Raw genomic sequence first — 24,845 nt, 5'->3', positions numbered from 1 at the left:
CGCCAGCTTCAGTTTTGTGCCACTTTTCCAAGTCAATGGCAGTAGTGACAGAAGCAACTTGATGAACCAGCATGCAACCCTATACAGTATAAGTATTTACCCAGGAGCAATTTTCATTGTGGGGTTTCCTTCTAAGTCTACATGCAGAGGATAAAATTACTTGCTAAAATCTCAACGTTTCCAGAAGAACCTTTCTAGCGATATGTGTAGACCCTTTATCTCTGCCATTAGGTTCATGATAATTTGCTAATAAAGCGGAACATTAATGCTTTATGTATTTAATTAAAGGACTCTCTGTTATTATCATCTCTAGTATTTGCAGACTCATGCAGAGCTCTAACTAGTGTTTTACATCAAGATTAGCTTCACACTGTTATTTACACATTGTTGTGATAGAATCTCATTACTTTTGAATGTTTTTATATGGACCTTGGGAGCTTTAAGTATTTGTGAACTGATTGCTCATTTCGCAGAGAGAATGGAAACATCCAGCCAGTTTTACCTGATTTCTTCCCCTAAATGTGCATTCCTGTTTTAAAAGGCTGTCCATGACAAGGTGTAAATGAAGTACAGTAAGTGTGACTGACATCTACACGCAAGGCCTTAAAACAAAACTGGTTAAGATTGCTTGCTATGGAAACAGCAGTTAGCAATGTCTCACTAAATCATCATAGAGCAGAAACAAATTGTTCCCAAGCTGCAAATTATGAATGATCAAATGTGGATTGTAGTTCATGTGGGTCTCCATGCATTCCTTGCCTATGAGCCATTTCCCCTACTGGTATTTGTATTCAGAAAGACAGATTTGAATACAGAGCCTGCATATGGATGGATTCAGGCATAAATGTTGCATGAGTACATTTCTGACACTTCCCTTTAGAGTGCACTCTACATGTGGAAAGCATGGATAGAGACAGATCTCCACTAGCCATTAATTTCAAAAGAAATATGGCAGATATTCCATATATGTATGCACCAATCACAATTGATGAAAGCTGCAGGTTTTGGTGTAATCCACACATTGTCTTCAGTAGGTGTATGTAATTAAAAGAGCTTCTTCTCAGCATGTGATTTGATGGCCTGTGGTCAGATGACACATTAAGGCAAATGAGTCTTTCTTCATACCAAGTTATCCCTCCTGGCAAGGTTCCAGTGTTAGATGCCGGAGACGTCAGACATGCTAAAAGGGCTATGCTATCTACCACTAGAATTACAAAAGGAAAGCAAGGTAATCTGCCAAGTGCAGATTGAAACATAGTCCTGCTGGAATGAACGGACAGCTTTTTCATTTTACGGGCACTCTGCTTCTCGATACATAATCCTTGCCTCATCTAAAGAAGCCCTGCCAGATTAATCAAGGACTCCATGGCCTTTTGGTCTCCTACAAGAATTGTACAAAGTTAATGGGCTAAAATGAAGGCCAAAGTTATGAAGTGGGTGTTGCAAAGAGATGACAGTTCTGCGGGTTCCCCCCACCCCCCACATTCTAAGCTCTCACAATGAAACTCTATGAAGTTTCAAGAAAAATCCATGCCCCTATCTTGTATTGTGACTGAGTGTGCTTGCCAGCGTGGTTGCCTCATGAATACCAGATTTCTTTCCTTTTTTATTAAAACAAAAAAAAATGATTGAGACCAAAAGACAGCAAGAAGTTCTAGACAAAATAAGATAAAGCCTGCCCACCCCCTGGGACTGGATTTCCTGCAGGTACATTGAAGCACAAAAGCAGGAGGAAAGGCATACCTGTATCTATCTGCCTTCTGAAACAAATACACAGTTTAGTCCTGAATTTTCCGTACGTTCAGTATACAGTTCAATAACACTTTTGTAAAATGTTTTACAACTGTCAGTAGGTTAGAGAAAGGACAACAAGGGACACACAGCACATTTTAAAGACAAGGGATATACTCCTGTGGAGGGTACGTTCAATATTTCATGTGGGCTCCACGGGTTTCTGCTTTTATTTTGATTGCTTGGGAGCTAGATATTAGGGTAGGGGTGGAAATTGGGTGTGATCCAGCCCCACTGCTATCCCAACAATTTCATTTAACCTTTTGGGGTTTTGTATTTTTTTAAAAAAACAGCTTTTTATCTCGTTGTTCATTGCCCTGGAATTCCAAGATACTGTCAAAGTAGTCTAAAAATTTTTATTACAATTATAATAGAGAATGTTAAAAGTTGTGTCCCATATTGAATACAGGTCAGGAATGGACCCTGGTCGAAAGTCCACCGCTTTCTTTTATTTACGCAGTACCTCCTTTGATGTGCCTAAGACATGGATCCTACCGAGTTCGGGGGCTTTCGTCCCATGGTTGCTGTACCAATTATAAGAGTCCTCCTGAAGGCAGCCATCTTACGGCAAGATCATCCCTGTAACCTTTGCTAGATCTCACCATCAAATAATACAGTTTAATATACACTTTACTTTGGCTGGAACAAGCCTGAAATATTAACATGATACAAGGTGTATTTTCACATCTAATGGCATGAATCATGGAGTTAGCTGATAGATGTGTTAGACAGGCAGGTCAAATGCAGTTGCTTAAATTACAGATGAAAAGCTTGCCTTAGAGATGAATAACCCTACTTGCAAAAAGTGCGGAACGATTTAAAATCATTCACATACTGCCAGGATAGATGATCTAAGCTCTATGAAAATACAACAAAAATGTTAATTGATAATCACATTGCTTTCTGCGCAATATGACTCTTTCAAATGTCTCTCAGTTCCACGAAGTTTGCTACCTGAGGGGAACATTATTGAGTTGCACCAAATACAGTAATATCTATGCAACAACCATCATTAGAACAAATTGAATCTTCTCCCCAGAACATGGAAAGCAATTCTTAAAAGAAGTTATTTTTAAAAATACATGATACCTCCTGCACAATATGTCTTGTTTCTATGGTTTTCATGTGGATACATTATTGGCACACACACATTATTGATAACATTTACAACAACAACAGCAACAATAAGAAGCTGTTTAATCCACTCCAACTCCTGGAGGCCCTTTCCGCAGTAGTCAGACACTGTTCACCCTTCTTTTCTTCTGAGAGAGCTCTCGGACTGTTCAGCTTCCATAAGACAACACAGCCTGACTCTTCTCTCAGGAGGCATGAAGGGGAATCAAACTCCCAAACTCTGATTGAGCTATCCAGTCAGCATTCAAACGAGGTCTCTGGTCCAGCTCAAGAGTTCCTGGAAACCATGGCTTCTTTGAACTTGGCCCAGCAAGTCAGCGGTCCTACCTACATGGGCGGCCATATTCTGGATCTGGTCTTCACTGCCAAACAGAATGTGTGTGCTCTGATGGTGGCCAACTTGGTCGTGCCACCACCTCCTCCTCAGACCCTTGCCCAGCCTGGCTCATCAAAGCAGCCAAGCCAGTAACAACAGAATGAGCCATCACAATAATTAATGGGTTTCTCCAGGAGGGCAAGGTTCCCCCTGTCCAAAAGGAGACAGTCATTAGGCCCATTCGAAAGAAACTTCATTTGGCGGTGAATGAAATTGTTAATTATAGGCCTGTCGCCAAAGTTTCTTTCTTGAGTAAAATGGCCAATCAGCTCCAGGCCCTCCTGGAGGAAACGGATGCCCTTGACCCATTCCAGTTGGGCTTTAGGCCATGGCATGGTATGGAAACAGCATTGGTCGCCCCTGCAGGATGACCTCTTGAGGGGGGCTGACAGGGGCAATATGTGCTTGTTGGTCCTCCTCGATATCTCAGCGGCCTTTGACACTGTCGAGCATGGTATCCTCCTGGGGCAGCTCTCTGAGCTGGGGATCAGTGGCCTTGATTTGGCATGGCTCCATTCCTTCTTGCAGGACCATCCCCAGAGAGTGCAGCTTGGCAAAATGACTTCCACCCCATAGATTCTCAATTGTGGGGTTCCGCAGGGGGCGATCATCACACCAATGCTATTTAATATCTATATGAGGCTGCTGGATGAGGTCATCCATCAGTTGTGGGGCTTGGTGCCATCTCCTCTTCTCCTACTGTAGTGGATGCTGTTCTGTCCCTTGAATGCTGTTTGTGGACCGTTCTGGGGTGGATGAGGGCAAATGGACTGAGGTTGAATCCAGACAAGATGGAAATCTTACATGTGGGCGAGCCTGGCATCAACAGGTTGGGAAACTCCCTTTCCTTGCTGGATGGGTTTAAATGAGCATTGAAGAATTGGCTCTTCCACCAGGCTTTCCCTGAGCATTAAGTTTTTGATATCTCAGCTTCCCTTTTATCATCCTTTTTGCCGTCCTTTCATCATCCTTTTTATCATCTTCATAACCATCTGTTTTAAATTTATCCTGCTAGTTATTGTATCTGTTGAATGTTTGTATTATCTTAATTTTTATCGTGTTTTGATATTGTGTTTTTTGTCTTGTTGTTAGCCACCCAGAGTAGCCTGGTTGCCAGATGGTGCTAATAAATAAATAAATATCTGCCAGAGATCTTCAACCTCTAATCAAGAGTAGGCAATATTAACTCCGACACAGCAATAAACACATAAACTAGAGCTAGAATCAAGCCCTTGGTGGCTCATGAGCCGAGCCAAGTCTGTATATAGTTCAGCTCAAGAAAGCATCTGGAACTAATTCTTCAGTGTATCTGCACATTCACACTAACCTTGTGCCTCTATATTTTTTACCCTGCCATATATGAAACAAACTGCAGCCTAAATAATCAAAGAAAAACTACTAAAACGATACCACTGGAATATTTGCACGTCTGGCGTGTCTTGACTCCCTCCCCAGCCTAACACTTGTCTGTTGGAGCAGCATGTGTGAACTGCTAGGCAGCAAGTCATAAACCAGCAGCTGTTAGGCAGGTGTCATGAAGAATTGCGCTAGTGTAAATATTAAGAATACGATGTTTAAATAGGAACAACTCTGTAGCATCATTACAGATCAGTTCCACTTTAACGACATAGGACACATGTACACTGATCAATGGTGCTGGTTCTGAGCTGCTTTGAACAGGAACAGTGTCCCACTGCTACACAAAGAAGTAACAAGAGACACATCCAGGGTATCAAAAGGTGGCAGCTGCCTGCCAACTGATTTGGGAGCTCACATCAGAATCAGCAGGAGCAGTGCTCTGATCAACTGCCTTAGCCTTCTCAAACTTGTAACCGTGTGCACAGTTAACTGATTCATCTAGGCAGAGGGAGCAGAAGCAGAGGCTAAATATAGAAGCCACTGGTCTCAAACCTCCCAGGGAAAAAAAAGTTCTATTCCTATTCTTTTCTCTTGTTGCGTTCTCCCCCTTTCAGTGCTTCCATAAATCTCAGGATTAAACTAGCCGTTAAGGGGAATGTGTAGTCTCCAAGTGTCAATGTGTACATTGAGGGGATTTCCCACTGAGGCAAAGTTCAGCAATAAGACATGCAAATGAAGCCTGTGCTTACTTTCCAATGACCAGACGCAGAGGAAAGTATGTGAAATGTAGCATATGTAGGTGGGGGAATCATGCACCATAGCAAAGAGGCTTCTTTCCTTGCTTGGGAATGAGGAGCTTTGCAAAATGAAAATAAAATCAGAATATGTTACATATATTGCCAGCCATCTCCCGCCACAAACATTCTCATCATCCTCTAATGTGATCTTAGCCCAGAGAGTTGTCAAAGAAAGGATTTGTGTCACAAAAAAAATCTGAGTGGATCAGGAAGGGGATGAAATAATAACTTGTGGGTTTTGGTTTGGAACATCATGTGGGCTAGTTGTTTGCAAAAGAACATACTGGCCCTAATCTTGTTGCTTAGCATAGTAGGTTGCAACAAAAGCAAGTCCATTGAATCAGTGGGGAATTTGATGGGTCAACTCCTCTGTAAGTTCCATTGATTCCCATGGGTCTACTGTAGTTGTGGTTTGCTTGAGCATAAGAAGTTGCAGATAGAGTTGGCCCATTTGAATCAATGGAACTTATCACCAAATCCCTATTGATTCAATGGCCCTACTCTGGTGCAGTTGACTACAGTAAGCAATACTAAACTCAACACACACACCCCAAAGTGGCAAGAAGTCTGTGAAAAAGATGAAAAACAAGATGAAAATTGGGCGGTGCCCTGGGAATGTGCAAAGGAGAAAAGTAGCGAAGTTTCCACCTGGTGGACTGGTTGAGAGAGATTAAATATATATATAGAAGCAAAAAAAAAAAAAAAAATGAAGAAGAGGAAGAAGAATCCTTCCACAGGACGAAGCTTAACTTCAATATTGACCACACAAAGTAATATGGGTGCCTCCATACATGGACTGCCCATCTTACCAAAAGGGCCCTCTGTAAAACCATTCAGTGAGCCTCTAATTAAGTTGACATTCCAGCTGCCCTACTGCTTTAATGAGGAGTTAGCAGAAAACATGCAACATATATAGGGCAGTTTCACTTTAAAATCATAACTGTATTGAAACAAATACACATTCAAAGATGTTAACCCATGTTCCCTCTCCCCCCATCCTGTGTGGCAAAATAAGATACCATAGAACATGTGAAAGAAAACCACAAACGTCAAGGGCTAGAAGGTGTCAACACAATAATATGACAGCTTTATGCCTAAGATGAAGGGGAAAGAAGGGGTTTTGCTCAGCCCTTTAATTCCATCCAGGGACATCGGGATTAAGCTTCATGTTCACATTTAATAGGTTTCTGAGGGACAGCCTCGGGAAACTGCTTGTAAAATGTGAAGACTTTGATTACACTACTGTCAATATTTTAAGTTTAAAAGACAGATTTGGGAGATCCGTTCCAGCCTTTCTACAAATAAATGCTAATTTTTACAGCCACCATAAATATGTGTAATGTCTTCATGCTCCACTATTTGAAGTGGCACATTGCCATTATATTTCTTCCTGTTCCTCCTTTATTCGGCTCTATGCCTTTATGTAATTTTAGACTGTAATAGCACAATCCTATTCATGTCTACTCAGAATGAGTTCCATGGAGTTCACTGGGGTTTTCTCCTTGGACACTGTGAACAGAATCTCCACGTAAGGGGCCTGTTCTTTAAATCCAAAAACATGTCCTATGTAAAGAATGATCAGTAGTAACAAGCTTGCCTATTGGTTGGCTATGGTTTAAAGCAGTGATCTCCAGCTTTAAGATGCCCAGATGTCTCAGACTACAGTTCCCATCAACACTTAGCATGGATGATTAATACAACCATTAAAGCAAAAGACTACTTAACAACTTGTGTCATTTGATCCACATAACTGTAGGACGACTCTTACCCTCATATCTCTAAGTCCTGACACCCTCGCAGGTGCATCTGATGGGGACACAGGAGACAGCCTTCTCTGTTGTTACTCCCAGACTTTGGAACTCCCTCCCACAGGAGGCCAGACTGGCCCCATATTTGCTGTCCTTCCACGAGCAGGCAAAGGCCTTTCTCTTGAGGCAAGCCTTCCCTCAGTAACCAGCTACCTTTGTGTGACTTTTAGAGGCCTTGTTTTTGTGTTTTCCATTTCTCTGACTTTTTTTATTTCCAATATTTGCATACATCTTGTTCCTAGAGTAGAACTTTGGTCTAGATGGGCGGGACAGAAATCAAATAAAAAATACTATCACTTTTTACCCCTTCATGGATTGCTGCATTGTTGTGGCGAAGGGGCTTGAGTAACTCAGAGAAGCTATGGGCTATGCCGTGCAGGGACACCCAGGATGGACAGGTCATAATGAAGAGTTCTGACTAAACACAATCCACCTGGAGCAGGAACTGGCAAGCCACTCCAGTATCTTTGCCAAGAAAACTCCATGACCAGAAACAAAAGGCTAAAAGATATGGTGCTGGAAGATGGGCCCCTCAGGTCGGAAGGCATCCAACATGCTACTGAGGAAGAGTGGAGGACAAGGACAAGTAGATCCAGAGCTAATGAAGTGGTTGTGCCAAAGCCGAAAGGACACTCAGCTGTGGACGTGCCTGGAAGTGAAAGGAAAGTCTGATGCTGCAAAGAAAAAATACTTCATAGGAACCTGGAATGTTAGATCCTTGGGAAGCTGGAGGTGGTCAAAAAAGAGATGGCAAGAATAAACATTGATATCCTGAACTAAAATGGATGGGAATGGATGAATTCAATTCAGACGATTATCCTATCTATTATTGTGGGCAAGATTCCCATAAAAGAAATGGAGTAGCCCTCATAGTCAACAAAAGAGTGGGAAAAGCTGTACTGAGATACAATCTCAAAAATGATAGAATGATTTCAATATGAATCCAAGGCAGACCTTTCAACATCACAGTCATCCAAGTTTATGCACCAACCACCCATGCTGAGGAGACTGAAATTGACCAATTCTATGAAGACTTACAACACCTTCTAGAACTGACACCAAAGAAAGATGTTCTCATTCTAGGGGACTGGAATGCTAAAGTAGGGAGTCAAGAGATAAAAGGAACAACAGGTAAGTTTGGCCTTGGAATTCAAAATGAAGCAAAAGGCTAATAGAGTTTTGTCAAGAGAACAAGCTGGTCATCACAAACAACACAAGAGGCGACTCTACACCACCATCTGATGGACATCACCAGATGGGCAATACCGAAATCAGATTGATTATATTCTCTGCAGCCAAAGATAGAGAAGCTCTATAGAGTCACCAAAAGCAAGTCCTGGAGCTGATTGTGGCTCTGATCATCAGCTTCTCATAGCAAAACTCAAGCTTAAACTGAAGAAAGTGAGAAAAACCACTGGGCTAGTCAGGTATTATCTAAATTGAATCCCTTATGAATACACAATGAAGTGAAGAACAGATTTAAGGAACTAGATTTGGTGGACAGAATGCCTGAGGAACTATGAATGGTGGCTTGTAACATTGTATAGGAAGCAGCAACAAAACCCATCCAAAAAAAAAAAAGGAAATGCAAGAAAGCAAAGTGGCTGCCCAACAAGGCCTTACAAATAGCAGAGAAGAGAAGGGAAACCAAATGCAAAGGAGATAGGGAAAGTTACAGAAAATGGAATGCAGACTTCCAAAGAATAGCAAGGAGAGACAAGAAGGCCTTCTTAAATGAACAGTGCAAAGACATAGAGGAAAATAATAGAAAGGGAAAAACCAGAGATCTTTTCAGGAAAATTGGAGATATTAAAGGAACCTTTTGTGCAAAGATAGTCATGACAAAGGACAAAAATGGTAGGGACCTCACAGAAGAATACACAGAAGAATTATAGCCACCTAGAGTGGTCTTATAGTCCAGATGGGTGGGGTACAAATCAAATCAATCAATCAATCAACCAGAAAGGTGTGGATGTCCCGGACAACCCATATAGTGTGGTTGTTGACCTTGAGCCAGACATCCTGGAGAGTGAAGTCAAGTGGGCCTTAGAAAACATGGCTAACAAGTCCAGTTGAGGTGATGGCATTCCAGTTGAACTATTTAAAATCTTAAAAGATGATGCTGTTAGGGTGCTACACTCAATATGCCAGTGAATTTGGAAAACTTAGCAGTGGCCAGAGGACTGGAAAAGATCAGTCTACATCCCAGTCCTAAAGAAGGGCAGTGCCAAAGAATGCTCCAACTACTGTACAATTGTACTCATTTCACACGCTAGCGGGGTTATGTTCAAAATCCCACAAGGTAGGTTTCAGCAGTATGTGGACCGAGAACTCCCAGAAGTACAAGCTGGATTCCGAAGGGGCAGAGGAACTAGGGACCAAATTGCTAACATGCACTGGATTATGGAGAAAGCCAGAGAGTGCCAGAAAAACATCTGGAACTTCATTGACTATGCAAAAGCCTTTGACTTTGTGGACCACAACAAACGATGGCATGTTCTTAAAGAAATGGGAGTGCCTGACCACCTTATCTATCTCCTGAGAAATCGATATGTGAAACAGGAAGCAGTAGTTAGAACTAGAACTGGATATGGAACAAATGATTGGTTCAAAATTGGGAAAGGAGTATGACAAGGCTGTATATTGTCTCCCTGCTTATTCAACTTATATGCAGAATACATCATGTGAAAGGCTGGACTGGAGGAATCCCAAACTGAAATTAAGATTGCAGGAAGAAATATCAACCTCAGATATGCAACTGATACCACTCTTATGGCAGAAATTGAGGAGGAACTAAAGAACTTCTTAATGAGGGTGAAAGAGGAGAGCGCCAAAAATGGTCTGAAGATCAACATAAAATTTTTTTTAAAAAAAAGATCATGGCCACTGGTCCCTTCTAATAGAAGGGGAAGGTATGGAGGCAGTGACAGATTTTACCTTCTTGGGCTCCATGGTCATTGCATATGGTGACAGCAGCCACGAAATTAAAAGACGCCTGCTTCTTGAGAGGAAAGCAATGACAAACCTAAGCATCTTAAAAAGCAGAGACATCACCTTGCTGACAAAGGTCCACATAGTCAAAGCTATGGTTTTTCCAGTAGCAATGTATGGAAGTGAGATCTGAACCATAAAGAAGTCTGACCGCCGAAGAATTGTTGCTTTTGAATTGTGGTGTTGGAGCAGACTCTTGAAAGTCACCTGGACTGCAAGGAGAACAAACCTATCCATTCTGAAGGAAATCAAACCTGAGTGCTAACTGGAAGGGCAGATCCTGAAGCTGAGGCTCCAATACTTTGGCCATCTCATGAGAAGAGAAGACTCCCTGGAAATGACCCTGATGTTGGAAAAATGTGAGGGCAAGAGGAGAAGGAGACGACAGAGGGTAAGATGGCTGGATACTGTCACCGAAGCTACCAACATGAATTTGACCACACTCCGGGAGGCAGTGGAAGACAGGATGCCCTGACGTGCTCTTGTCCATGGGGTCATCTATTTCAGTCATTCCCAGCTGGTGCCAGAGTTCATTAGCTCAGCATAAAAGCATTTCTATGTGTGTTTTGGTTGCAGTGTTGGCATACCAAAAAAGCCAGGATCAAGCACAGAGCTCTCTTAAGTCACATCTGCAGACTCAATGCAGATTGAGCCTCATGCTTTACCCCCTTGAGATAACAGATCCTTCAGCAATCTCATTACCTTCTATTGTTGAACATGAATTATGAGAACTATCCAGTTACTTTTACCCCTCTTCTGGACAAATTGCCAGTCCATCAGAGATGCTGTCCCATAACTGCAGAGTAGACTCTGGGATTCTCAGTTACAGACTTTGTCAGATGTTTACTGAAATACGGATAACGGTACAGTGTCTACCCTTATCTTCATGTCTGTTCGCACTTTCAGAATACTCCAAAGACTGATGGGGTGGGTGACAATTTGTTTTCAGCTTCCTTTTGACAGAATGTACTGAAATTCACCAGATTCTTCATATGTGGGAAGAAAGAATATGAGAGTTTAAAAAAAAGAATTTGAAAGAAATTGGTTTTACATACAGGTCCAAGGCTTTGACTACTTTGGTCTTCAAAGTGTGCCTTTGAATTTCTGTTTATTCAAGTATGTTGATGCTGAATCTGCAAAAAATCCTCCTACAGGCTCCCCATCTTTAACATCTATATGAATGTCAAATACAACACAGTCCTCTCTGTGCTCAAGAATATCTACACCAATTGCATTTGGCCAACACAGATGGGTGAAGATTTTCTGTCAGTTTTAATAAAAACCTTTTTGCAGATCTCTGAGTTTTAAACATTTGAATGATGAGAAAGCAAAACTGACAGATTTTTCTATCCCCAGTTGAGGTAACATTTCTGTCTCAGAAGCCATACTGATTCTTCTTTAGCAAAACTGGTTCTTTGGTGTGCTTACTAATTAGTAACTTTAATCACCTTTCCACTGACTTATCCAATACAGGTGTTAGGTTAGTAGACATGTAATTTTCTTTGTTAAAGTTTACTGCTGTGTACGTGGTGACTGTCTTCCAGAAGAAGAGTTTGAGAATGCATATTTTAGATCAGTAATTTAATCTTCAACTTCATGGTTCATGGTTTGCCCCCAGTTTGTCAGCTAGACCTAGAATTTCACCAGCACCTGCTTTAGATCTTCAGATACTCCCATATGTCCTCTGAATGTAAGCACAGCAAGTTAACTTAAAGATGTGTTGCAGCTCAGAGGCCGCCCCTCCAAGTAAAATGGGGTCTACTTGTACAGATACAGAGGGAGGATAGGAGAGAAACTCTGTGTGTGTGTGTTTTTGTGTGTGTGTGTGTGTGTGTGTGTGTGTGTGTGTGTGTGTGTGTGTGTGTGTGTGTGTGTGTGTGAGAGAGAGAGAGAGAGAGAGAGAGAGAGAGAGAGAGAGAAATTATTTGAAAAATTGTCATCTTAAAATGGCACATAGATAATAGACCTGTTTATCTGAGGATAGAGAAGGGCGCAGGAAGCACATCCTGTGATGAATGGTTTAAAGAGTGGTGTCAAGTGGAAAGAAGACTATTCAGTGTGTATGGGGGAGGGGGGAGAGACATGACAAATCTCTCCAAACACCTGAAAGGTTGTCATGAAGAAGACAGGGCAGAATCGTCATTGGTTACACAAGACAGGACTAGAACCCATATGTGGAGAATGTCAGGTGTAGGGTAAACATTAGGATGAGCTGCTAATGGTATCAGCTGTTCGCCCATGGAACAGCCTTCTTCCTTGGGAGGTGATGGCCTTTCCTTTTGCTGGAAGGATTTAAGCAGAGGGTGGGCGGATATATGAAAGGGGTGTCATATTATACCCTGCATTGAGCAGAGGGTTAAAGTCCCTTCCACTTCCATTATTCCACTATGTGAGTTCAGAAGAGTATGCATCTGCCTCAGTTTTTAAAGGAAAATATGGCATTTCATGGGGAAAATGGCAGAGATCTTCATTCTTCTTCCTGCTAAAGAAAGATTATGATTTATTTGTGACCCTTATTTTTGTATGTGTGTGTCTTGGGCACAAAAATCCTACAGGTTAGAGAACCTTTGCTTTGTTGTGCTTCGGAGTCTCCAGTGTGACACACATCTACTCTTACAAAGGGCTCAGTAATTATGTCACGACATTTGGCACAGCTGGCTAGAGTAATAAGATCATCCTTCTCAGTGAAAGGGGAGTGCAACATACCTGATGTCAACAGATGATGAGAAGAAGGAGCTTTGTCTTTCATTCAAGGCGAAGGCACAAAATCTTGTCTGCTGAAGTCCCATGGGCAGCTCTACAAAGAGATGAAAAATTGCAATGGAAATCTGTTTTTCACTACATGTGCAGCATACAAGGTGATTTTCATATCAGTGAAAAGACTGCATTCCACATGACTTGTCTAAAATTGCTGCCAGTGTGGAATTTCTAAATGTTTACAATTAACAGTGGTGGGAGTGGGGAGAGGAGATAATTGCCAGCTGTTATAAACAAAAGCTATAATACAAAAGTAAAACATAGGCAGCCATATTATGCTGAAATGGTCTGGTCCCCTCTTAGCAAATGGCTTGAGAGAGAGAGAGAGAGAGAGAGAGAGAGAGAACACTAAATCCCCAGGAATATGTGGGGGGGGAGCCTCCCCCCCCCTTTGGCAACAAGTGTGTGTTTGTTTTCCCCTTGAAAAGGATATTGTGGTTCTTGAGAGTGCTTTTTCGACACTTCATCCAAAATAATTCAAAGCGAAGCTATGGATTACACACTTCTCTTGATCCCATTTGTCAGCGATCAATTTGCCCACTTCATTAAGAAGACCAGTCTGATTGTATTAGTGACGACATGAGGAAACAGAAAACCACAATTCGTAAGTCACAACAAAGGCCTGCCTTTGAACTGCAAGATATCCTTTTGAAGATCACTTGCTCCACCTACTGTAATTGGAGAGGAGTGCAGTTCTATGCTTCTATGCTTATTGGTTTTCCTCTTCTCTTAAAAAAAAACAGAATTCAAAAACATCCTCTCTCTCCCCCCCCCCGTGTGTGTGTGTGTGTGTGTGTGTGTGTGTGTGTGTGTGTGTGTGTGTGTGTGGATATAGATATATATTCACATGGCAGAAATCTTTAAATTGTTTGTATATATGTCTCCAATATATGTATATACTGTATGTCCTTGAGGCTAACAGAGTGGCACCCTATAATTCATGACACACTGAAACGGTTCCATTAACTTAAAATGCCAAAAAAGAATTCCAAGTGTGATCATCCTAGTGCAGTAACTGTACCATATTGGACTTCAGAATCTCCACAAAAAATATAAAGAATTTAAAGATTTCTGACATGTGAATAAGATCAGCCATTCAAAGATGCAAACCTGGGGCAGTTTATGGGCCAAGGAGATGAAGTCTTACACTCTCCTTGCTCTGGCCCTGAGCTTTCTATTGTAAAGCCCCTCCCACTGGCGCCATATGTTTTGTAGAGCTTCCATCCTCTTTAGAACCATAAATCAAGTCTGACTTAACATAAAAAAAATCAGATGAAAGAGGAGGAGGAAAATGCAGTGTTTGGCCTCGCAGATTAAAATAAGATTACAGGTTACATCTCACATTATGCTTATTCCTATCACCTAGTTTGTCCACCCCCACAGAGAAAGTGATGTTCTAGCCTGTAATTTGCAGGCTGTCAACACACCCTACAAAAAGAGAAGTAGCCAAGTAAGTCAAACCAAGCTCAGTTCTAACTGGCCTGTCTGGGACAAGAGCAAAAGTCTGACTGTTCTTTTCCATGGCAACACCTGCTCACAATTGCTGAAACAGACCATTTCCCCCCCTTCCATGTTTTTATGGATTCCAAGGTCTTCAGGGGGAGGAGTTTGTGTCAAATCCCTTCACTAAGAAATCTTAATGGATGCTGCAGCCAATTCAACCATCTTGTGTATAATCAGGCTTTTGTCTCACAAGATGCTTTGAACTTAAAACTCCAGGAAACCACAGCCAGACGAACTGTACTAAGGGATTATGGGGGTGGTAGTCCCAACATCTGGAGACCAAAGTTTTCCCCAGTCTTTGTTCATACATTGACTTACCTATGCTTGAAGATGGGTAAAAGTAAGCAATCTCTTTTGGGTGAGTTCAGAACAACTGCCTCAAGTTTTAAGGATTGGCTGTGAATTTCTTCACACAAGACCATTTTCACACTGGTACCTCATTATATGAACACTACGTCGGTCATGAAAGGAGGACTTTACTGAGTTAAAAAAAACAACCTCACATTATCATAAGGACTAGCAAGTTTTATTTGGTTCTGTTTTGCAGTCTGCAACCCACTTCATTAAAAGGGGGTGGAAAAACAATGAGAAATGGACCTGGTGAAGGGTTGCAAAACAAAGTTTGAAAATATCCTACCATTAAAACCAAAAAGAGATTTCTGACAGAATACATTCAAGGCAATAGTCAGGGTCCTACAGATAATTTACCGAGGTCGGTAAAATGAGTACCCAGCTTGCTGGGGGGGGGGCAATGTGTAGCCTGTATAATTAAATTGTAAACCGCCCGGAGAGTGCTTGTAGCACTATGGGGCGGTATATAAGTCCAAAAATAAATAAAATAAATAAAATAATTAATGTGTGTGTACGTTAAGTTGCTGGCAATTAACAAGATGCCTCCTCCACAGCCAGACACATAAACAGGAATGCAACCGGTGCCACATTAATGAGCAGATATCAACTTTCACTGATGCAATGCATATTCCCAGTAGGATATAGATGATTCCCTGCATTGGCAAGTGAGGTTGCAAGCTGAGGAATATAGATGGGCACAAACCTTGGTTTGGAGGTTCGTGCCAGTTTGGCAGTTTGTTCTTCCCCCTCCTGCCGCTTCTGCACCCTTGCCCATTCCTTTGGTGATGCACACTTCCCTCCCTGTCGCCTCCACGTGAGTCCCTACTCACCATTTGCAGTCGTGCTTCTCTCCTCTGCCTCCTCCAGCAGTCGGCCACTCCAAGGCAGCATTGCAAGAATCCCTGCCCCGCCCTCTCATCTGCTCACCCATTGCTCCTCATAAGGAAAGGGTGAATGCTCAGAAGCGGTGGGAGAGGGAAGTATGTGGTGGCCACGCGACACCTGTGTAGGCAGTGCTGAACCGGCACAAACCTCTAAACCAAGGTTCATGCCTGTCTCTACTGAGGAACTATGACAATGCCAGTTCTAATTGAAACAAGAAAGGTTGTTCTCTCGTGGCAATAAGAGTCCTTATTTAAACAAGAAGGGCACAATGTAGTACAATCCCTGGCCAACTCCAGGAAGAGCCAGCAGTGTAACAAATGAAATCTACAATCCAGGTGGGCCTAGACCAGATGCACAGCACACAGTGAATTGCAGAGATCCAATCCAGGTCAGGTTTTATTAGACAGAATCATGTAGTCAGAAAAACATGGTGGGGAGGGGAAGGATGTTCTGAAGAAAATGCAAAAGTCTACAGAAAGTTTAAACATCCTGCGCTCAAGATGTGTGATCTAAACAAGAAGAAACAAATGCAGAACATTTCCCAGTAGTCAGGCATCAGCACTCTTTGTGACAGGTCTTCATCCTTCGTGGCATCCTATCCTGTATTATGTCTTATTGACATCTGCTACAATTACTGGTTCGTTTGCCTTGCCACACCTTTCTCTTTCTCTGTATCGTCTTTCCTCTTCTGCATTTTTGTGCCATCCTTCCAAGTAAAATTCTACTGCCTGTTTCTTTGAATTAACTAACCCAGGGGGAGATGCCTTCATGTTGTTTTAATTACTGCAGTGCATTGTATGTGGGGCTGCTTTTGAAGATGCCCCAGAAACTTTAGGGTGGCTAGATAGGGACAAGGTTATTTTGCCAGTCCTTTCCGGATCCAGTACAAAGTGCTGGTCATGATCTTTCAAGCCTTACACAAATGGCTGCTGTTATGTGCTATTAGTTTTCTTCCAATTTATGGTGACCATAATATGCTTCCGCCCCCAAGTGCCTTTTGAGTGTTGTTCTCAGTATGAACTGAAATCATTTTCTAAATCCAGTTTTTAATCCAGTTTCTAAATTGTAAACTTTCCAGTTGTAAACTTTCCAATTGACTGGAGTTTTAATCTTTTCTGGTTTCTTTTAGCAATGCTGTATTTTTTTCGCAGTGCAAGATTTATTCTCTGCAGCGGAAATGTTTAAGCTCTTTCTTTCCACCTCTTTTTTTAAAGTAATGGGAATCTGCATGCTGTCTTTGCTGTTTATTATTCTATTGTCATGTGTCTCTTGTTGTAAGCCATCCAGAAAACATTGTCACCGGCTGTCATGTAAAGATTGTAAATAATATAAAGTAAAAATAAGCAGCACATCACCTGATTCCAAAAGCACAGTACACCTTTAAGGATACATTCATATTGTGATCTACTTACTATCCAAACATTGCAAGACACATTGTGAAAAAAAATGCTGTGTCTTTAATGAGATAATCATAAGGATATTTGTAAGGATTGCTCTAGCTACTGTAGTTTCTCACCACTGAGAGCCATGTCTTATGGGAAACAGATGAGACAGACACACCTTGAGCAGAAGCATATTCTATGAGAAGAAACAAGAAAGAGAAGCAAGTTGTAAATTACATGCTATATTAGTCCTTTACAAGCTCTCATCTTCTGCTTGCAATTAATTCATTAGCTGTAAAAGAACAGCAGTGCAACATATTAAGGCCCATATTGTAAAAACTCACAGTAAAAACAAAGATGCCAACCTATTTTTAGCATTTTAATGGCTGCAGATAAATGGTGTTCAAAGGTCTCATGTGCCCATTAGAATGGCATCTGCATTGACAGCTTGAATGATAATTTACACAATTAAAAAGAGGAAAAAAAGTTCATCAAGATTCAGAAATTTGTGCTTCAAACTGGAGGGAAAGAGCAGTAATGAGGAGCCAGAAAAATATCCCGACATAGAGATCTTTGGACACAAATGAGCAGAAACCTCACTGAAACCATGAGTGGAGTTATTCACAAAAAATAAGCACAGGTCCCAGATTTGCTGGCACCCCAAATACACCACAGTGTGGGCATGAGAAAAGGAGGGCAGTCCTTGTACAACTGGCAGTCCAGGATCCTGCATCGCAATGGCCCTAGCTGGGAATAACCCAGAACAATTCAGCGGGGCTGATTGGCTCCTGGAGGGTGGGCTTCCATGGAAGAGCCATGGAAGTTCACTCTCTGGTTCACTCCTGGAGCCCCACGCATGGCTTCCACCTTGGGATGCTGGTTATGACATTTGGCTTAAGGACATTCAGAGTTATCTTTGTGGTTGACTAGACTGCAGCTGCATTAGATTTGGTGGCAAGTCAGACATTCTTCACAACCCAAGCCTTGTGAAGCTGGGGGCTCTGGGCTGGATCTGTGGAAGAAGATTTCCCATAAGGATCTTGAGGGAAGGCTGCAAGGTTCCACCCTAACTGGAGGGTTGGCATATCACCTGTGCCCAGGTGGAGGGAAAGGCTAGGTAGCTTGTGCATGGCAGATGGATTTGGATATTACTGCAACTGTTAACCACCACCAGCAGTTGGAGTGAAAAACTAGGCAGCAATTGGGGTGCCCAGCCACTGGACATGAACCACACCACTATGCCAAATCAAAGCTGTTTCAACTTTTGGTGAGAAATGTGACCATCTCTGCACATTGAGTTCACTTTGTTTCTCCAAATCCTGCCCATTTTTACTTCTTGTTCATCAGAGTCTCACAACCTTTCTAATAAGGTTGTGAGGCTCTGTTTTTTCTTGCCATGCTGAAACTTTATATTTTAATGCATTTTTTTCTTGTGTATCCATTTATTTTCATCTTTCATCTAACCAGAATGTATGTGTTGATATTTCTGCATTCCATTTATTTGTAACCTCTGCATTCCACAGTTTCTCTCTGGGGATGATGTTTTTTTTCAATTGTGAGTACTTTAGACCCTCTGTATTTTAAATGTGTGCATTGTTTTATGTGTACCTCATTTCTTCAAAGTGCTCTCTGTAAGCCTTGTAAATATGCAAAATCCTGACGTGAGGCTTATTGCTTCTCCCAAGGAACCTCAAGAGGTGCAAGAGGTTACTCCATCAGGACTGTCAAGTCCACTGAAATCCTTCTCCATTCTTACCTATGGCCAGTTGTACTTGAGGAACTGTGTGAGCAATTTGAAATCGAATTATTTCTTTCTTTTCAATTTTCTTTCTTCTTCCTTTTTAGTGTGGAGAAAAAGTGTGGAAAGAGCTGCCCAGTCACAACCCTTACCGTGGAAAAAAACAAAAATGATCAGTCTGAATACTTTTTGGTTAAAAGGTACTTTTTAAAAATCCTTTAACTTACAGTTCAAGACATTGTCGTTTTTATGTACACAGCGTGGAGGTACCACCTGAAACAATAGTCTTCAAAGACCAGAAAGTGGAAGGGAGAGGAAAGGTGGCCAAAAAAAAATGAGGGAGGTGCTGACAGAAAGGGAGTTTCAAACTTTCTGAGGTATGGGTGTGTGTGAAATCTACTGTTGGTAGCAGATACAGAGCATGCTCTCCAGACACCCAGAGTGAAAGCAGAAGCACACAGGACTGTATTTTTCCAGCACTAATGGCCTCAGCCTTACACCCCAGTAAGCATACAGCTACGTTTAGAAAGTTACTTGGAGGAATAATGGATATATCCATGTGCCAAAGCCATTCAGTGCTCTACAGCTTCATCCTACTATTGTTCAATTAAGGAGGACCTCAGCATATCAATTATATTCATTCTTCTTAAAACAATCTCCTTGAGATCTGTATTGGGCAAACAATTAGTTGTAGTGCAACTTTATGAAAGGGGGTGAGGTCCTACTTTAAAAATACAATGCAATGCAATGCAGGACTGGAGGACAGTTTGTTTCAGCATATCATTTGAATTTACCAACAGTTAACATATTTTTACATATTTGAGCTGGAAAAAGCAAAAGATTGTTTTAAAATGAACATGAGAGACACTAGAATAGATAAAGCCATTCATCTGCACTTGGACTTTGATGGCTTAACAACTAAAACTCTTGGCTTGAATTCTTGTGTGTTCATCCAGGTTCCACCTCACTCCTACTCTTTTCTGAGAAACAGCTCTTCTTTAACACTTGTATGGTAATTGGAGGCAACATGGATATCTCCTTATTGGGAATAATGGTACTTATTGAATTGGTTCAGGATAACTAGAGGAGAATCTTGCTTCAGTTTGTGGGGATATTTAAATTTAGAAAATTTCTCAACATTGTGCATTCAGGACAGGATTGCGATTTTTGAGTGTGGGAGAAATCAAAAATTCAAAACTTTTCCACACCTTTTTGCTCTTTTCGTGCCACAATATCCAATCATCATCATCATCATCATCATCATCATCATCATCATCATCATCATCATCATCATCATCATCATCATCATCATCATCATTTTAGAAATGTAGAGCTAATTTTCAGACCTAGCAGGTTTGGCATGTCCAGCGGAGGCAATTGTAAGAAAAATATGAAAGGTGTGCCTTACAATCAAATAGTAAACATTTCAAAACCAGTGGGAAGCGAAGCCAGTCCCAAAACTCTGACCAGTTTTTAGCAGAATAAAATTCACAACATTATTCATGCTACAAAAAACCTCCAGACTGACAGCCAATCTTAAGTGTCTGCATGAAAAATAATTTGCCTGGGGGGTGTCTGTGCAACATCTTCACAATACCACTATCCTAGCTTGTTACTTGCCAAAGCACAGCAGTGAGGGTCCCTCAGCCTAAGCACTTCTCTGCTAGCACAGCAAGTCTCAGAATAGAATTGGAAATTATTCTGAGCACACAAGCTCTATCGATATTCTGCACTTACCAAGTTGTGGACATACCAGTCACTGAGAGTGTAGGTGAAAAATGAAAACAGGACTATGAGGAAGGCTATTTCAATGCCAACAGCTTCACATAAGTCAAGCTCCTTTATATGTTTTTGTTTAGGGGGGAAATGTTCTCTTTTAAAAAAGAAATGGTATAATGAACGTGAGAAGATGCCTAATGCATCCTTTTAATGTAAGAGTAAAGTCAGTGAAGAACTCTGTTCTTCTAGATTGTATGAAATGCTGACATAGGAGAATATTAATTATATTTGTATATGTTACTGATACCATGCTAAATGTAGGGATTTACACCAGGTTGCCAGGTGGTTACCCTTCTGAACAGCATATGTGTCCAGAGATAATTAGCTTATGCACTTGAGCTTTATTGTGTACTTCAGATGATACTAAGAAGTAATAAACCAAAAGAGGGTCTGCTGGGTACACTGTGAGAGCTGATCCCACAGGTTTTTCCACCTGTGACAGACCACCAAATGGCACTGCTCCCCTAACCTACAACAATGCATTTAGTTCATAGTTCAGCCACTCAATTTATTTTGGAACGTGAGGTAAGAAATGCCACGAGTACCTGTATCTAGTGGTAAAAGTACTCTAATTTATTATCATAGGCAGTAATAAAAAGAGGTCAATAAAGAGGGCATTTGTCTCTGTGAAAACAAAGGAAGAAACAATAATAACTGCACAGCAATAAATAGTAACAAAATTTATGGAGTATTATAAAAAATTGTATAAGATAGAATTAGTACCAGATAATATTTAGAAATTTCTAAATACATTACCAATTAGTTAAATTATAGGAAATCATGAAGAGCTACTTAATTATCCAGTAACAATAATGGATTTTACCAAACTCTGTAACCTGGCAGTGGAAGACAGGAGGGCCTAGCGTGCTCTGGTCCATGACTCAACGACTAAACAACAACAACAAAGCAATAACAGAAATAAAATCAGTTATTTAAAAAATGTAAATGGGTAAATCACCATATTGTGATGGGTTTACAGCAGAATTTCATAAAATTTGGGAGGATGGCATCATAGGGCATTTGTTAAAATTGTTTAATTCGATACTGGAAGGTGAAGAAATACCAAAATCATGGGGAACAGCTAGTATAATAACTGTATTAAAACCGGAAAAGGACTGAGTACTCCCCTCATCATTTAGACCAATAACATTACAAAAACAAGACCAAAAGATTTTTTTCTTCAATATTGGAACAGAGAATTAATAGTTTTATCATTAATAACATTCAAACAGATCAATATGGGTTTATGCCAGGAAGGCAGATGGCAAGATGCTATCCGCAGAGTTCTGAATGTCCTAAATATAGCAAATAAAGAAAAACAGAAATTAGCAATATTCTCACTAGACACGCTTAAGGTCTTTGACAGTGTAGGATGGTGTTATATGTTTGAAGTATATTATATTATATTATATTATATTATATTATATTATATTATATTTATTTATTTATTTATTTATTTATTTATTTATTTATTTATTTATTTATTTATTTATTTATTTGATTTATATTTATTGGTTTGATTTATCTGGCCTATAAGACCACTCTATTAGAAAAAATGAATATGGGCAAAAAAAATTATTAATGTCTTTAAAAAATCTATATATAGGGGTGGAGGCTACACCATGGAGGCTTACACCATGGAACCAATTAGAAAGAAGGAGCAAGTACAAAATCGCTATACTTGTGAGACATTGAAAATATGCCGTAAATACATGAGATTATTTGCTCCGCCTATATCCCCTCTATGCCCCATGCTGGATTATCTGAAATGTAAATCAAAAGAGTATGTACAATTCAAAAATTGGAAAAGAAATTGAATTTATAGAATAAGAGACCTATTTGACACAGGGAAACCAGTAACAATTAGACAGAGGACAAAACAAAGGAAATAACCACTAATTGGCTACAATTAATACAGGTAAGAAATCTGGCAACTCATTTATACACAATTCTGGAACTATGAGAACACTTGCAGAACTAGAACAATATAGTATAGAAAAAGATCAAAATAAAAGGAAGGGAATAACTTCGGTAATATATAAACTTTTGGTTGAAAAAGCATTTCCCAGGGGTGTGGGATCTAAAATAACATGGCAAACAAATTTGAATATCAATATAACAGAGAAAGAATGGATGGAGGATATGGCCTACATATCTATATAAATCAATATCAGTTAAAACAAAATAAATGGTTTTGAAGGTAGTCCATAGATGGTATTGGCACCCCACAAAATTACACAAAATTAATGGAGAAATCTCGGATAGATGCTGGAGAAACTGTGGAAGCAAAGGCGCACTAGAACACATGTGAATCTCTTGCCCCAAAGTATGTTAGAATATGAACTAGTAGATGTCTAAAGAAAGATAATGTGCTGATAGATTGTGTAAGTAATGTGATAGTATTGTACTACAATTCTAACTTGCATTGTCATACTATGGATGTTAATAAAATAATAACATTTTTTAAAAACACACTGTTAAGTAATCCACACCAGGTTCACTTACAATGGCTGGTCTCTAAACCCCATGTAATGTACCTGAGAAAATAGAATTTTCCCCCAGACAGCAGTTATTACTGTAGTCACCCGGCATTTAGAATGTATTTGAATTCCACGAACACATTCTCGATCAAACATGATGTTGATGCTAATTATCACAACATCCCTTCTTGCTACATTTCATTTGGAAATTAACCACTGTCTTTTACACATGAAGTAGAAAAAGCCATACCTCTGTAGCATAACCAAGCATTTGTAAGGTGATCTGCTAAAGCATCCTTGTTTCCTACAAACAACTATTCAGTGGCCACTGTTAAGGCCATCACTGGGATGGCACCTTTTGCATTTCCATTCTCTCACATTAGCAAATTTCTAAATATATTGAGGTTGTATTCTGCCCTTGTATTGAAGGAATGACACAAACTGCGACACACAACCAACATGGTACTTCTAACTGAAATCTGGCTAATTACATCACCCTGGTCCAGCAGAATCCTGCCAGGCACCTAGGATGTCACACACAGCACATCTTGGGAAAAATACGGAGTAGCCATTAATGTTTTACCACATTTTACCCCTAAAATCAATGTGCCCTACTCTACGCAGATGATGTGGTTACCATGTCACTATCAGAAACTCTACATGAATTTATGAGTTACTGCAGGAACAACATATTAACAATTAATTTCAAGAAAACCAAAATAATGGTTTTCTCTAGGCATACAGTGTGTTTAGTCGTTTAGTCGTGTCCGACTCTTCGTGACCCCATGGACCAGAGCACGCCAGGCCCTCCTGTCTTCTACTGCCTCCCGGAGTTGTGTCAGGTTCATGTTGGTTGCTTCGCAGACACTGTCCAGCCATCTCATCCTCGGTCGTCCCCTTCTCCTCTTGCCGTCACACCTTCCTAACATCAGGGTTTTTTCCAAGGACTCTTTTCTTCTCATGAGATGGCCAAAGTACTGGAGCCTCAGCTTCAGGATCTGTCCTTCCAGTGAGCCGTCAGGGTTGATTTCCTTTAGAACTGATAGGTTTGTTCTCCTTGCAGTCCAGGGGATTCTCAAGAGCCTCCTCCAGCACCACAATTCAAAGGCATCAATTCTTCGGCGGTCTGCTTTCTTTATGGTCCAGCTCTCACTTCCATACATCACGACAGGAAACACCATAGCTTTGACTATTCGGACTTTTGTTGGCAATGTGATGTCTCTGCTTTTTAAGATGCTGTCAAGATTTGTCATCGCTTTCCTCCCAAGAAGAAGGCGTCTTTTAATTTCAGGGCTGCTGTCTCCATCTGCAGTGATCATGGAGCCCAGGAAGATAAAATTTGACACTGCCTCCATATCTTCCCCTTCTATTTGCCAGGAGGTGATGGGACCAGTGGCCATGATCTTAGTTTTTTTGATGTTGAGTTTCAGACCGTTTTTTGCACTCTCCTCTTTCACTCTCATTACAAGGTTCTTTAATTCCTCCTCACTTTCTGCCATCAGAGTGGTATCATCTGCATATCGGAGGTTGTTGATATTTCTTCCGGCAATCTTAATTCCGGCTTGGGTTTCTTCCAGTCCAGCCTTCCGCATGATGTATTCTGCATATAAGTTAAATAAGCTGGGGGACAGTATACAGCCTTGCCGTACTCCTTTCCCAATTTTGAACCACTCAGTTGTTCCATGACCAGTTCTGACTGTTGCTTCCTGTCCCA

The 24,845-nt window shown here is 40.8% G+C and overlaps 1 long non-coding RNA gene across 1 annotated transcript; it reads left to right on the top strand.

The window, feature by feature from the left end:
• The first annotated feature begins 12,333 nt into the window (after positions 1-12,333).
• LOC144586723 (uncharacterized) lies at positions 12,334-23,102 on the top strand. The gene is made up of 2 exons (XR_013541727.1): positions 12,334-13,114; positions 18,980-23,102. It is a non-coding gene; the product is annotated as an uncharacterized LOC144586723 (long non-coding RNA).
• Positions 23,103-24,845: the final 1,743 nt, after the last annotated feature.

Source organism: Pogona vitticeps, chromosome 2 (assembly GCF_051106095.1).
Source record: "Pogona vitticeps strain Pit_001003342236 chromosome 2, PviZW2.1, whole genome shotgun sequence".
Lineage (NCBI taxonomy): Eukaryota > Metazoa > Chordata > Lepidosauria > Squamata > Agamidae > Pogona > Pogona vitticeps.
This window is presented reverse-complemented; position numbering and strand designations above follow the sequence as displayed.